The sequence below is a fragment of the Hemitrygon akajei genome, chromosome 18 (genome assembly GCF_048418815.1).
Source record: "Hemitrygon akajei chromosome 18, sHemAka1.3, whole genome shotgun sequence".
Classification (NCBI taxonomy): domain Eukaryota; kingdom Metazoa; phylum Chordata; class Chondrichthyes; order Myliobatiformes; family Dasyatidae; genus Hemitrygon; species Hemitrygon akajei.
The window spans coordinates 65334216-65348222 of record NC_133141.1 but is presented as its reverse complement, the minus strand read 5'-3'; positions in this window follow the sequence as shown (position 1 = coordinate 65348222).

Genomic DNA, 14007 nt, shown 5'->3' with positions numbered 1-14007 from the left:
TAGCTTTGCTGAGTCTGCACTGGATGTTGCCCTCGGTCACACCATCCTGCCGAGTGATGCTGCCCGGGTAGGTGAATCTGCCGGTCGGTGCTGGGTACATTGACACCATATGCTTGTTGGGAGGAGGAGACTCTACATTAACAGTCATGGTCTCTGGCTTTCTGTGGCTGACTCTGAGTCCAACCTGTCCACAAAGGGTACACAGGCACTGAGTTTTCTCTTGCATGTGCTGGTGTGTATGTGATAGTAATGCGAGGTCATCTGCAAAGTCAAGGTCTTCTAAAGTAGAGAATAGAGTCCACCTAATGTCCCTCTGCTTATTTTTAGTTGTTTGCCTCATAACCCAAACAATTACCAGGCTGAATAATATCACCGACATCACGCAGACTTGACTGACTCCTGTCTTAAGTTCAAAGCTCAAATTACAATCCCCAACTGTGCAGGTGAAGTTAGCATAGAAACTCTGGATAAGCTGGACAAATTTGGAAGGGATCCCATATAATCTGAGAATTCGCCAGAGGCTCTCCCTGTGGATGCTATCAAAAGCCTTTTCTAAGTCCATGAAATTCACATACAGTTGTCTCTGCCACTGTTTTATGATGTTACTCAGAGTGAAGATCTGGTCGACACAGCCTCTGTTTCTCCTGAAGCCAGCTTGCTCTTTCCTCAAGCACACATTGACAGCATCTGGAATCCATTGGACAATGACTTCGGTGAGAATCTTGCTGGGCACTGACTAAAGTGTGATGCCACACTAGTTGTTGCAATCACTTATTGCTCCTTTCTTGGGGATTCTAACAATGATTATCTTTGCCCAGTTCTTGTGTACTTGTCCCCGTTCCCAGATTATAGAAAACAGTGGTTGCAGGATGACAGCTGCAACTTTTGGTTCAGCTTTGAACAGTTCAGCGTTCAAATTGTCATGTACTGGAGTTTTGCTGTTCTTCAATGATTTAATCGCAGTAACAATCTCTTCTTCTTGGGTGGATCTGTGTAGATGTTGAGGTCCTCTGCTGCCTCTTGAATGTTAGCTTCTTCATCTGGTGGTGGTCTATTCAGTAATTCTCTGAAATACTCTGTACATTGTGCTTCTTGCTCTTTCTCAGTTGTCAAAAGCAGACCGTTCTTGTCTCACACTAGACCACTATACCTGGCCTGGAACTTACCTCATACCAATTTTGAAATCTTGTATATATCGCCCTGGTCACCTCAATTGGCTGTTGCTTCAGCCTCTTCTGCAAGGTCTTCCACGTAGACTCTCTTATCCTGTCTTACAAGTCTCTTCACTTTCTGGTTAGCTTCAGTGTATGTTAGTTGAAGTTTCACCTTAGTTTGTGTTGATTTTGCATCTAACACTTTCTTCTTAATTTTCCATCTTTTTTCTAAAGCTTTCGATGTTTACTGCTGTATCCATTCTTTGTTCTTCTTTCCAGCTCTGTATCCTAGACCAGCTTCACTGCTGTCCTTGAAGACTGAGGCAATCTGTTCCCATGTTGTGTCTGTCCTGTCTACTGATACATCCTCGTCAAGGTCTTGCAAGGCCTGGAATCTGTTCTTATGCTGAATGGTGAAAGCAGATCTCACACTGGCGTCCTTGACCTTTTCAACATCAAAACGTCTTTGTACATGTGTTCTGGTCCCAGTGCTTCACAGCTTGAGTTTCATCACTGCCACAAGGTGGTGATCACTTCCTGTATCTGTTCCTCTCTTCACCTTTTCATCCTGCAAGGATTGTGGCACAGAATTCCACCACTTTCACCACAGTTATTCATCGTTCCACATCCATGCATGCCCATGACCCTAGTGAAGTCTGATTTGTTATTTCCCACTTTGGCATTTAGATCTCTCAAGACGATGATTATGTCCTGGTGTGGTGTTAACTCTACCTTCGATTGCAGGTGTTTGTAAAAATGTCCTTTTCTTCAATGTCACTATCATTAGACATAGCACTGGATCACAATCATGTTCACTTGCTTCCCTTTCAGCCTGACTCTCACCAGCCGACTGCTGACTGGTTTCCACTCCAGCAAGTGCCCCTCAAAGCCTTTCATCAAGATGACAGCTACACCATCATGATGCTGACCATCTTCCCTTCCTGAATATAAAGCTGTTTCACCAGTTGCTGCCTTTAGTCTGCCAGACCCTGTCCATCTGCTTTCACTGACGCCCAGTATGAAGGTTGTAACGACACATTTCTGCAGCTATTTGTGTGTTGTACATGGTTTGGACATTCCAAAAAACAATTTTGGTCTGGATCTTGGCAGTGTTCAGGGCTTCCTTCATCATGCCAGTAGCTTCCTCTTGGTTTTGACTACTGTCAGTCATGCAAATCCCAGGTGGAGACTCAGGAACTGTCACACTCAGATATAGAAGGATTCTTCTTTGCTGTTGCTGTAACATTTTTTTTTGGACCAACCAGGTTGTTAGCCCTGAGCTGAGTCCCTGAACCTGGAGGACCAGGGGACCACTCTTAGTCTGGCCTCTGCCCTTTGACCTGTTTGGCATGGGTGACTTTACCAGGACCCAAAGCACAAGACCCTGATTCCAACCAACTCAGCTCTCTGGGTCATTGAGGTACATAAACCTCCAAATCGTATGACAAGGTTGTGGTCCTCTTGGAGGTGTTCTCCTTGTGCACAAGTAAAATATAGTATGTGTGTTTTCTGGGCCCAGTTATTTTATTTTACTTTATTATCAGTGACAAGAGTTACAAAGTAAATTTATTATCAAAGTACGTATATGTTACCATATACAGTATATATTACCTTGAAATTTATTTTCTTGCAGGCACTTACTTATAGGCAAATAACAATGAATACAATAGAAGTTCACAACAAAAATATAAACAAAGACAAACAAACAACCAAAGTGCAAAAGAAGACAATCTCTGCGTTTTTCAGCCTTTATGTTTTCTTCCCGACAGAAGGGGGCGCAGAGATGAGAAAACATTTGATCGTGACAGCCCTGGTAAGTCAAAGAAGGGCATGCGCATGGATTCGAAGTTATGGGCATGCTAGTCAGAATGGACCAGTTGGGCCAAAGGGCCTGTTTCCATTCTTTATAACTTTATGAATTCTAACGGACTGGTGCAAAGCCAACAACCTGTCTCTGAATGTGAACAAAACAAAAGAGATGGTTGTTGACTTCAGGAGGGCACGGAGCAACAACTCCCCGCTGAACATCAACGGCTCCTCGGTAGAAATCGTAAAGAGCACCAAATTTCTTGATGTTCACCTGGCGGAGAATCTCACCTGGTCCCTCAACACCAGCTCCATAGCAAAGAAAGCCCAGCAGCGTCTCTACCTTCTGCGAAGGCTGAGGAAAGTCCATCTCCCACCCCCCATCCTCATCACATTCTACAGGGGTTGTATTGAGAGCATCCTGAGCAGCTTTATCACTGCCTGTTTCGGAAATTGCATCATCTCGGATCGCAAGACCCTGAAGCGGATAGTGAGGTCAGCTGAAAAGATCATTGGGGTCTCTCTTCCTGCCATCATGGACATTTACACTACACACTGCATCCGCAAAGGAAACAGCATTATGAAGGACCCCATGCACCCGTCATACAATCTCTTCTCCCTCCTACCATCTGGGAAAAGGTACCGAAGCATTCGGGCTCTTACAACCAGACTATGTAAGAGTTTCTTCCCCCAAGCTATCAGACTCCTCAATACCCAGAGCCTGGACTGACACCTTACTGCCCTATTGTCCTGTTTATTATTTATTGTAATGCCTGCACTGTTTTGTGCACTTTATGCAGTCCTGGGTAGGTCTGTAGTCTAGTGTAGTTTTTTTTTCTGTGTTTTTTTTAACGTAGTTTAGTCTAGTTTTTGTACAGTGTCATGTAACACCATGGTCCTGAAAAAACATCGTCTTGTGGTGACCCACTTCCTAGCGCACTCGAACCAGCTCACAAATAGCCAGCACGCTGGCACAAAGGCCAGGTCTGCTTCACCAACAAAGGGAAAAGCCTGCGGGGGTTTGTGAGTACGTGCCCCTTACAGCATCCACGCCCGGGGAGGGCGGGATGAGGGAGGCTTTAAAGCAAGGCTGTGGAGTTCGAATAAAATCTTCTTTAATTGCAGTTTACCGACTCCGTGTCGTTATTTTAGCGCTGAGTGTATCACACCGCTACAATTGGTGACCCCGACGGCCCAAACGATATTTGGGCCGAAGATGACCGACTGTTCATGCAGTTTCGTTAAAACTGCCAAGCTTCTGGACGCTGCGACCTCACCTATGGTTCCAGCAAGCAGAAGCCCAATTCCACATTCGGCAGATAACCTCGGATGACACACGTTACTACTACGTGATGAGCTCCCTCGACCAGGAAACAGCCGCCCAGGTTGAGGAGTTCATACAATCGCCCCCAGCGGACGGCAAATACACAGAATTCAAAGCCTTGCTCATAAGGACTTTCGGACTCTCACGGCGCGAGCAGGCTGTCCATTTACTGCACCTGGATGGTTTGGGAGACAGACCTCCATCGGCTTTAATGAATGAGATGTTGTCTCTGGCTAGAGGACACAAGCCCTGCCTCATGTTTGAGCAGGCATTCCTGGAGCAGCTGCCCGAGGACATACGCCTGCTGCTGTCCGACGTGGATTTCAGCGACCCCCGGAAGGTGGCGGCCCAGGCAGACGTACCGTGGAAAGCCAAGAAGGAGAGTGGGGCATCCGTCGCACAGATCACCAGGCCACGCTCCCAGCAGCAAACCAGACCAGGCCCGGCCACAGAGCCCACTAACCCCAGAGGCTGGGGTGTGGAGCCCAACGAGCAATGGTGTTTCTACCACCAGCGGTGGGGTGCAGAAGCCCGCCGCTGTCGCTCGCCCTGCAAGTTCCCGGGAAACGCCAGGGCCAGCCGCCGCTGATGGCTACGGCGGCTGGCCATCGGGATAGCCTCCTGTATGTCTGGGACAAGCAGTCGGGACGCCGTTTTTTGGTCGACACCGGAGCCGAGATCAGCGTCTTACCTCTGACGAGTTACGACACCCGCAACAGGGCGCCGGGTCCCCCTCTGAGGGCTGTGAACAGCAGCACGGTAAGGACCTACGGCACCCGTACGGTGCAGCTACAGTTCGGCTCCAGCCGGTTCACGTGGGACTTCACACTGGCCGCCGTAGCCCAACTGCTTCTGGGTGCGGATTTTTTGCGGGCTCACAGCCTACTGGTCGACCTGCCGAGGCAGAGACTGGTCCACGCCAAGACGTATCAGACATTCTCCCTAGGAGAAGCCCAGTTGCCAACCCCACACCTAGACTCCATCACGCTGTCCGACAACGACTTCACCAGAGTCCTGGCGGATTTCCCATCGGTTCTGGCACCGCAGTTCACGGCAGCCATGCCCCGACACAGCGTACAGCACCACATCCCGGCCCAGGGACCGCCCCTCCACGCCCGTGCTCAGCGGCTTCCCCCGGACAAGCTCCGACTGGCGAAGGAGGAGTTCAAGAGGATGGAGGAATTGGGGATCATCCGGCGGTCCGACAGCCCATGGGCCTCCCCCCTGCACATGGTGCCCAAAGCGACAGGGGGCTGGAGACCGTGCGGCGACTACCGCAGGCTGAACGAGGCTACAACACCGGACCGCTACCCTGTGCCGCACATTCAGGACTTTGCAGCAAACCTGCACGGCGCACGGATCTTCTCCAAGGTAGACCTCATCCGCGGATACCATCAAATCTCGATGCATCCAGACGACATCCCCAAAATGGCTCTCATCACCCCGTTCGGCCTTTTCGAGTTCCTCCGCATGCCGTTCAGCCTAAAGAATGCCACACAGACGTTCCAGCAGTTAATGGACACAGTGGGACGCGACCTGGACTTCGCATTCATCTATTTGGACGACATCCTCATAGCCAGCAGCAGTCGTCAGGAGCATCTGTCCCACCTCCGTCAACTCTATGCCCGACTGAGTGAATACGGTCTAACAATCAACCCGGCCAAATGCCAGTTCAGGCTCGACACCATTGACTTCCTGGGCCACAGGATTACTAAAGACGGAGCAACCCCTCTGCCCACTAAGGTAGATGCAGTCCGCCATTTCCCCCGACCCACCACGATCAAAGGCCTTCAGGAATTCGTGGGTATAGTCAATTTCTACCAGCGCTTCCTCCCTTCAGCTGCCCGAATCATGCGCCCCCTGTTCGCCCTGCTGTCGGGTCTGGGCAAGGACATTATCTGGGACGAGGAGTCCGCTGCCGCTTTCATTCAAACGAAGGATGCCTTGGCGAACGCCGCGATGCTAGTGCACCCCAGAATGGACGTCCCTACCGCCCTCACAGTGGACGCATCTAACACGGCAGTCGGTGGGGTACTGGAGCAACTCATCGCGGGTTGCTGGCAACCCCTGGCGTTTTTCAGCAAACACCTACGACCACCCGAGCTCAAATACAGTGCTTTCGACCGGGAACTGTTGGCGCTATACCTGGCAATCCGGCATTTCAGGTACTTCTTAGAAGGTAGGCCCTTCACCGCGTTCACGGACCACAAACCGCTTACCTTTATGTTCACAAAGGTGTCCGATCCCTGGTCATCCTGCCAGCAGCACCATCTGTCCTACATCTCTGAATACACGACGGATGTCCGGCACATCTCGGGTAAGGACAATGTCGTGGCGGACGCGCTCTCTCGCCCTAACATTCATGCCCTTTCCCAAGGGGTGGACTTTGAGGCGCTGGCGAGGCGCAGCAGGCAGACGAGGAGATCCCTTGTTACAGAACCACAGTCTCCGGTTTGCAACTCCAGGACCTCCCCGTAGGCCCAGGTGAGAGGACCCTACTCTGTGACGTCACCACCGGCCAACCCCTGCCCCATCGTCCCTGGCGGTGGCGCGTTTTCGACTCCATTCACAACTTAGCTCACCCCCTCCATCAGGTCAACTGTCCGGATGGTCTCCAGCAGGTTCGTTTGGCACGGACTCCGCAAGCAGGTCAGTGAATGGGCCAAAACGTGCATGCACTGCCAGACGGCCAAGGTGCAGTGGCACACCTGCCGCAGCAGTTCCACCCCACCCGCCGGCGTTTCGACCACATTCATGTGGATATCGTGGGCCCCCTGCCCGTGTCGCGAGGAGTGCGGCACCTCCTAACTATTGTAGACTGGTTCACAAGATGGCCAGAGGCAGTCCCGCTCACCGACACCACCTCCGAATCCTGCGCCCGAGCACTGATTGCAACCTGGGTATCTCGCTTTGGTGTACCGGCCCACATTACCTCCGACAGAGGGGCCCGGTTCACCTCCAGCCTGTGGTCAGCCATGGCCAGCCTTTTGCGAAAACAGCTGCACCACACAACTGCCTACCACCCACAATCGAATGGGCTAGTGGAGCGTTTCCACCATCACCTGAAGTCGGCTCTCATGGCCCGCCTGCGAGGAGCTAACTGGGCGGACGAGCTTCCCTGTGTCCTACTCGGCATCCGCACGGCGCCCAAGGACGATCTGCACGCTTCGTCGGCCGAGTTGGTGTACGGTGCACCCCTGGTCGTTCCCGGGGAGTTCATACCAGCCCCAAGGGGGCAAGAGGAAGAACCCGCAGCAGTCCTGGGCAGACTACGTGAGAGGCTCGGTGCCCTGGCCCCCATACCCACTTCGCAGCATGGGCAGCACCCGACCTGCGTACCCAAAGACCTGCAGAACTGTAAGTTTGTGTTTGTACGACAGGGCGGGCATCGGCCACCACTGCAACGGCCCTACGAGGGGCCATTTACGGTGATCAGAAACGACAGGTCCACGTTCATGCTGGATGTTGGGGGGAGAGAGGAGGTTTTCACGGTGGACCGACTCAAACCGGCCCATGTGGACTTGGCACAACCGGTCGAGTTTCCGGCACCGCGGCGCAGAGGCCGACCTCCCAAGCAGGGCCCGGCCCAGACTGTGGACATTGGGGGGTGTATCGCTGGTTCTGGGGGGGTGGGTTATGTGGCAACCCACTTCCTAGCGCACTCGAACCGGCTCACAAATAGCCAACGCGCTGGCACAAAGGCCAGGTCTGCTTCACCAACAAAGGGAAAAGCCTGCGGGGGTTTGTGAGTACGTGCCCCTTACAGCATCCGCGCCCGGGGAGGGCGGGATGAGGGAGGCTTTAAAGCAAGGCTGCGAAGTTCGAATAAAATCTTCTTTAATTGCAGTTTACCGACTCCGTGTCGTTATTTTAGCGCTGCGTGTAGCACACCGCTACAGTCTCATTTTTACTATGTACTGTACATAGCAGTTATGGTTGAAATGACAATAAAAGTGACTTGACTTGACTCTTAAAATCTGAGCCAAACACTGTTATGACCCCAGCCCCCTCCTTTGTGAGAATCACAAGAGAGAGAGAGCAGCCTTACGGTTTGGAATGTGGGCTGGCCTCTCAGCCAGACAAAAGCCAAGGACATGGCCATTGTCTTGGGAGACACCTTTGTGGAATAAGGAACTGGACTACGTGCAAACCCTCAGGGCAATGTGAGATGGGTGATGGGGGAAAGATTGCCTCACCCCCACCCTGATTGACATCTACAACCCTGCCAGTCCAGATAAAAGGTGGGCTGCCGAGGCAGGGCCTCAGACGCACCAAGGAGACACACGAAGAAGACACGATAGTACTTCCCGTCGGAGCGGGAAGCCATTTTGAAGGAAGCCACGTGCGTTAGATTCCGGATCGGGAGTCTGTGGCTGAAACCAAAGGAAAACCGTTTTAACTAACAACAGGGATTTGCTTCGCAAAGACGACGGGCAAGTGTTCCTTCTCTCTCTCTCCAACACGTGAAATGCCAGTGGTTCCCAAAACGGGGAAGCCTGCAGACTTTGAGTGACTCTTATATTCCATTGGTCTCAGTATTATCCCCTAGACAACGATAGAGCTTATTTTTGATTGATTATTACTATACCTTTAGATTGAGTTTTGACGATGTATATGATCTGAATGTTTTGTATTAACCATACGTTTGTGCCCCTTTATGAATAAAAACGTTTGAAAATAGTAGCATCAGACTTCAGCGGACCTCTCTATCTTTGCTGGTAAGTCACCTGGTTACTGGGAACGTAACAACACAAACTAGAAGAACAACCCCTTATATTCCATGTGGGAAGTCTACAACCCTTGAGACTCTCTGATCTCCGGGCTGTTACTGGGGACACACTCTGAGACAGACATCAAGTGTTGCTGGAGAGATGCTAATTCAGTGAAGGACGCTGTAGGCTCCTTCCACTATTTTCTGCATATCTGCAGGGATGCTCCTTGCCTTCAAGTTGCACTTCAAACCCACCCTATTTATATGTGGTCACCCAGTAAGGAGGGATGAGGAAGTCCTAGTAAGCTTGCCTGTTTCAAGATGGCGGCACGACGCAGCTTGCAGCGGCCACTCCAGTGCTGATGTTACTTGTTAAGCGGAAGTCCGTGCACAATCCTAATCTGATGAAAAACGGACGTGGGAGCACGGAGGAACATCTGGAAATCTCCAGGAAGGCCCTCTTCATTGCTGCTGCTGCTGTGAGTTCTGGGTCTCTGCTGGGAAGAACAGGCCCCCAGTCTTTGGGGTTGTGTTGCCGGTGGCCGTTGGCGGGGGCGTCTTAATACGCTCGGCAGAGGATGGTGCTTGGAGAAGCTGTGCCGGAGGGAATGGTCGGAGGCTCAGAGGTTCGACAGATTTGGAGTTCACTGCGGTCGGGGCGCTTTCAGTGTGTGCTGTGTCTGCGAGGCTGAGTTCGACGGAGTTTTCAGTGTGTGCTGCGTCTGCGAGGCTGGGTTCGACGGAGTTTTCAGTGTGTGCTGCGTCTGCGAGGCTGAGCCGGGTGGCGCCGTGGAAGTCCATAGCGGGGGTATTCCCTTCTGCCGCCGGCGTGAGATGACGAGTCTATCGGGACCCTGAGGACTTGTGGAAACTGTGTGGTGGTTTCTTTTGAACTTATAGTCTTTTAACATCTTTGGACTATTTTTACTGTGCCCATGGTCTTTTTTTTTAAATCAAATTATGGTATTGTTTGCACTGTTGTAACTACCGTATGTGGTTTTGTGCAGGTCTTGTAGCTTTAGTTTTTGGTCTTGTTTGTCTGGTAGATTTGGAGCTCCTTTCCAGGGAACGTGCTAAGATGGTAGCACGATATTAAAACGCAGCAGCCTCTCCGGACTCTGGATTGGGGATTGCCAAACGTTATGTGGATTTTTTAGTGTAGTCTATTTTGTCATGTGCTTTGTTGATATCATTCTGGAGGAACATTGTCTCATTTTTTAACTACATTGCATTTGTGGTTTTTAAATGACAATAAACTGAATCTGAATGTGAATCTGAATCCTGGGTTGGCAAAGACTTCACTCACCTCATCTCTGAACTGATTCCACAACCTATGGACTAACTTTCAAGGACTCTGCAATTTATGTTCTTAGTATTATTTATTTGTTTATCTATCTCTCTGTCTGCTTATTTATTTTTTGTTTGTCTATTAACTATTTTTAAGTTGCACAGTTTGTCTTTTTTGCACATTGGTTCTTTGTCAGTTTTCACAGTTTTTCATTGATTCTAATGTATTCTACTTGAATGCCTTCAAGAAAATGAATCTCAGGGTAATATACAATACCATATATGTACTGTGATAATAAATTTACTTTGAACTTTGAAAGATAGCTATCCATAAGTTGTGGAAGCAGGCAGCGGCTGTGGTGGGTTCTGCCTGGGAAGAGTCTCTGGAAAACCCCTCGAACAACAAAAGGCGTATCTCCTCCAGGAGTGAATGTGAGGGTCAATGATGCAATATTTGTGTCTTTTTCTTTAAATTTTACAACACTACTGAATGTACTAATCACAAATCTGAAGTTTTTTTCTTTGTACTTTATATATACAGTGGATTCCTGTTCATTGGGCCATCGATTAATGGGACAACCACTTATTTGGTACAACTCTCAAAGAATAAAAACAAATTGAGAAAATAGCCGGGATTCCCTTTGTTTATTTGGGACACTATGCCGTTTAATTGGGGCAGAAGACAGACAGTCTCATACACTTAGGTGGCTGTTAGACACTATGCCATGCTTAGAGCGAACAGTCGAGTCAGTAGCATGAGCTTGTTATGCTATTCATTCTTGGCCAATGGACGCTGATTCAAAAAGTAGTGATCTTTGATCATTTAAAAAAATTTTGGCTCTTAAAAATTTTTTGATATCCTTGTCACAAAAAGATTTGACGCCAGCTGAAATTACAGACAGACAGACATACCTTATTGATCCCGAGGAAATTGGGTTTCGTTACAGTCGCACCAACCAAGAACAGTGTAGAAATATAGCAATATAAAACCATAAATAATTAAATAATAATAAGGAAATAATGCCAAGTGGAAATAAGTCCAGGACCAGCCTATTGGCTCAGGTTGTGATGCACCATCAATAACTCTCAGAGACGGGAGGCGAACGATAGGCTTTTATTAGCAGCAATACGGAGCACAGCATCTCGGAGACTGAGGGAGGAGCAGTGCCTCCAATCGCCTTTATACAGGGGTCTGTGGGAGGAGCCACAGGAGCAGTCAGCAGAGGGGTTTGTCCAGACAGGTATACACATAGTTTACCACATTCACCCCCCCTTTGTTTTAAAAGAGAGTCCCCACGGGGCGAAGTTTCTTACAAGTATATTTACAGGTCAAGTCTATCAGGCGGTGGAATCTGTCGCTGCGATCTACGTAGCACCGGTGGTGATTGCACAGGTGACGGTGGTTGTGCTGGTTCCGGCCTGACTGGAGGTGTCAGCCCACTAGGCATCAGTAATCCCTCATGCGTGTGCGAGGCGCCCGGTATGGGAGTGTCGTGAGGAGTCTGTGTAGGGCTTGGCATGCGCGGTGTCTCGTGAGTATATACATCGGTGGGTACGGGGTTCATAGTTACCGTGGAGTGTTCGGGGTAGTAGTCTGCTGCTCCTGCGGGCGCCAGGTCACGGATGGAGACCATGTCCTCCCGCCCATCAGGTAAGACCACGTAGGCATACTGGGGGTTCGCATGTAGAAGGTGAACCCTCTCGACCGTCGGGGAGTATTTATTGCTCCTCGCATGTTTCTGGAGCAGCACTGGCCCTGGGGACATCAGCCAAGCCGGTAGGGTGGTCCCAGTGGCAGACTTCCTGGGAAAAGAAAAGAGTCGCTCATGAGGGGTGGCATTGGTGGACGTACATAACAGGGAGCGGATGGAGTGGAGTGCCTCAGGGAGGACCTCCTGCCAGCGAGAGACCGGCAATCCCTTTGACCTAAGGGCTAAGAGTGTGGCCTTCCACACCGTGGCATTCTCCCTCTCCACCTGTCCATTCCCCCGGGGATTATAGCTCGTGGTCCTACTAGTAGCAATACCCCTAGCCAGCAGGTACTGGCGCAGCTCGTCACTCATAAACGAGGACCCTCTATCACTGTGGATGTACCATCAATAACTCTCTCTGAGACGTAAAAGCGAGGTATCGGCTTTTATTGACTGGAAGAAGGAACAAGCAGTGAGTGACCACTATACTACATCCTGGAGACAGAGAGGCTGGGCTCAGACCTCAATCGCCTTTATACCGGGGTCTGTGGGAGGAGCCACAGGAGCAGTCAGCAGGGGGCGTGTCCAGACAGGTATATGTAGTTCACCACAAGCAGGGATATCCGAACAGAGTGAAGAGCTGGCGCAGGGCTTTTATGACGGACGTGGCAGTGGTGTCGGGGCAGGGGATGGCAAAGGGGAACCGCGAGTACTCGTCGATTATGTTAAAGTAGACATTGCAGTCGGTGGAGGGAAGGGGGCCCTTAAAGTCAACACTCAGTCGCTCAAAGGGGCGGGTGGCCTTGATAAGTTGTGCCTTTTCAGGACGGTAGAAGTGCGGTTTGCACTCAGCGCAGACTTGGCAGTCCCTGGTCATCGTCCTGATGTCCTCAAGGGAGTAAGGCAGGTTCCGGGCTTTCACGAAATGGTAAAGTCGGGTGACCCCCGGGTGGCAAAGATGTGCATGGAGGGCGTATAGCCGGTCAAGCTGCACGCTGGCACACGCTCCCCGGGATAGGGCATCAGGGGGCTCATTGAGCCTTCCAGGCTGATACAGGATGTCATTGTTGTAGGTGGAGAGTTCTATTCTCCACCTCAAAATTTTAACATTTGTGATTTTGCCCCGCTGTTGGTTGCTGAACATGAACGCAACTGAGCGCTGGTCGGTCAGCAAGGTGAACTTTTTGCCGGCGAGATAGTGCCTCCAGTGCCTAATAGCTTCCACTATGGCCTGGGCTTCTTTCTCCACCGCGGAGTGCCGAATTTCAGGGCCTTGAAGGGTACGAGAGAAGAATGCTACCGGCCTTCCTGCCTGATTGAGGGTAGCAGCCAGCGCGAAGTCGGAGGCGTCACTCTCTACTTGGAAGGGAATGGTCTTGTCCACCGCATGCATCGTTGCTTTGGCAATGTCCCCTTTAATGCGGCTGAAGGCCGCGCAGGCTTCGGCTGAGAGGGGAAATGCGGTGGACTTGACCGGGGGCGGGCCTTGTCTGCGTAATGGGGGACCCATTGGGCGTAATAGGAAAAGAAGCCCAGGCACCGTTTGAGGGCTCTGAGGGTGGTGGGAAGAGGGAGTTCCAACAGGGGGTGCATACGGTCGTGGTCAGGGCCAATGACCCGTTCTCTACAACATACCCAAGGATAGCAAGTCGGGTGGTTCCGAACACACACTTGTCCCTGTTATAGGTAAGGTTAAGAGCTTTGGCCGCTTGGATAAATTGTTGGAGGTTGGTGTCGTGATCCTGCCAGTCGTGACCGCAGATGGTGATGTTATCCAGATATGGGAACGTGGCCTTCAGTTGGCACTGGTCCACCATCCGGTCCATTTCCCTCTGGAAGACAGAGACACCATTCGTGACACCGAAGGGGACGCGCAGGAAGTGATAGAGCCTGCCGCCCGCCTCGAAGGCGGTGTAGGGGCGGTCCTCCAGGCGGATGGGGAGCTGATGGTAAGCGGATTTCAGGTCTATGGTCGAGTACACCTTGTACTGAGCTATCTGATTGACCATATCTGCAATGTGGGGTAGGGGGTAC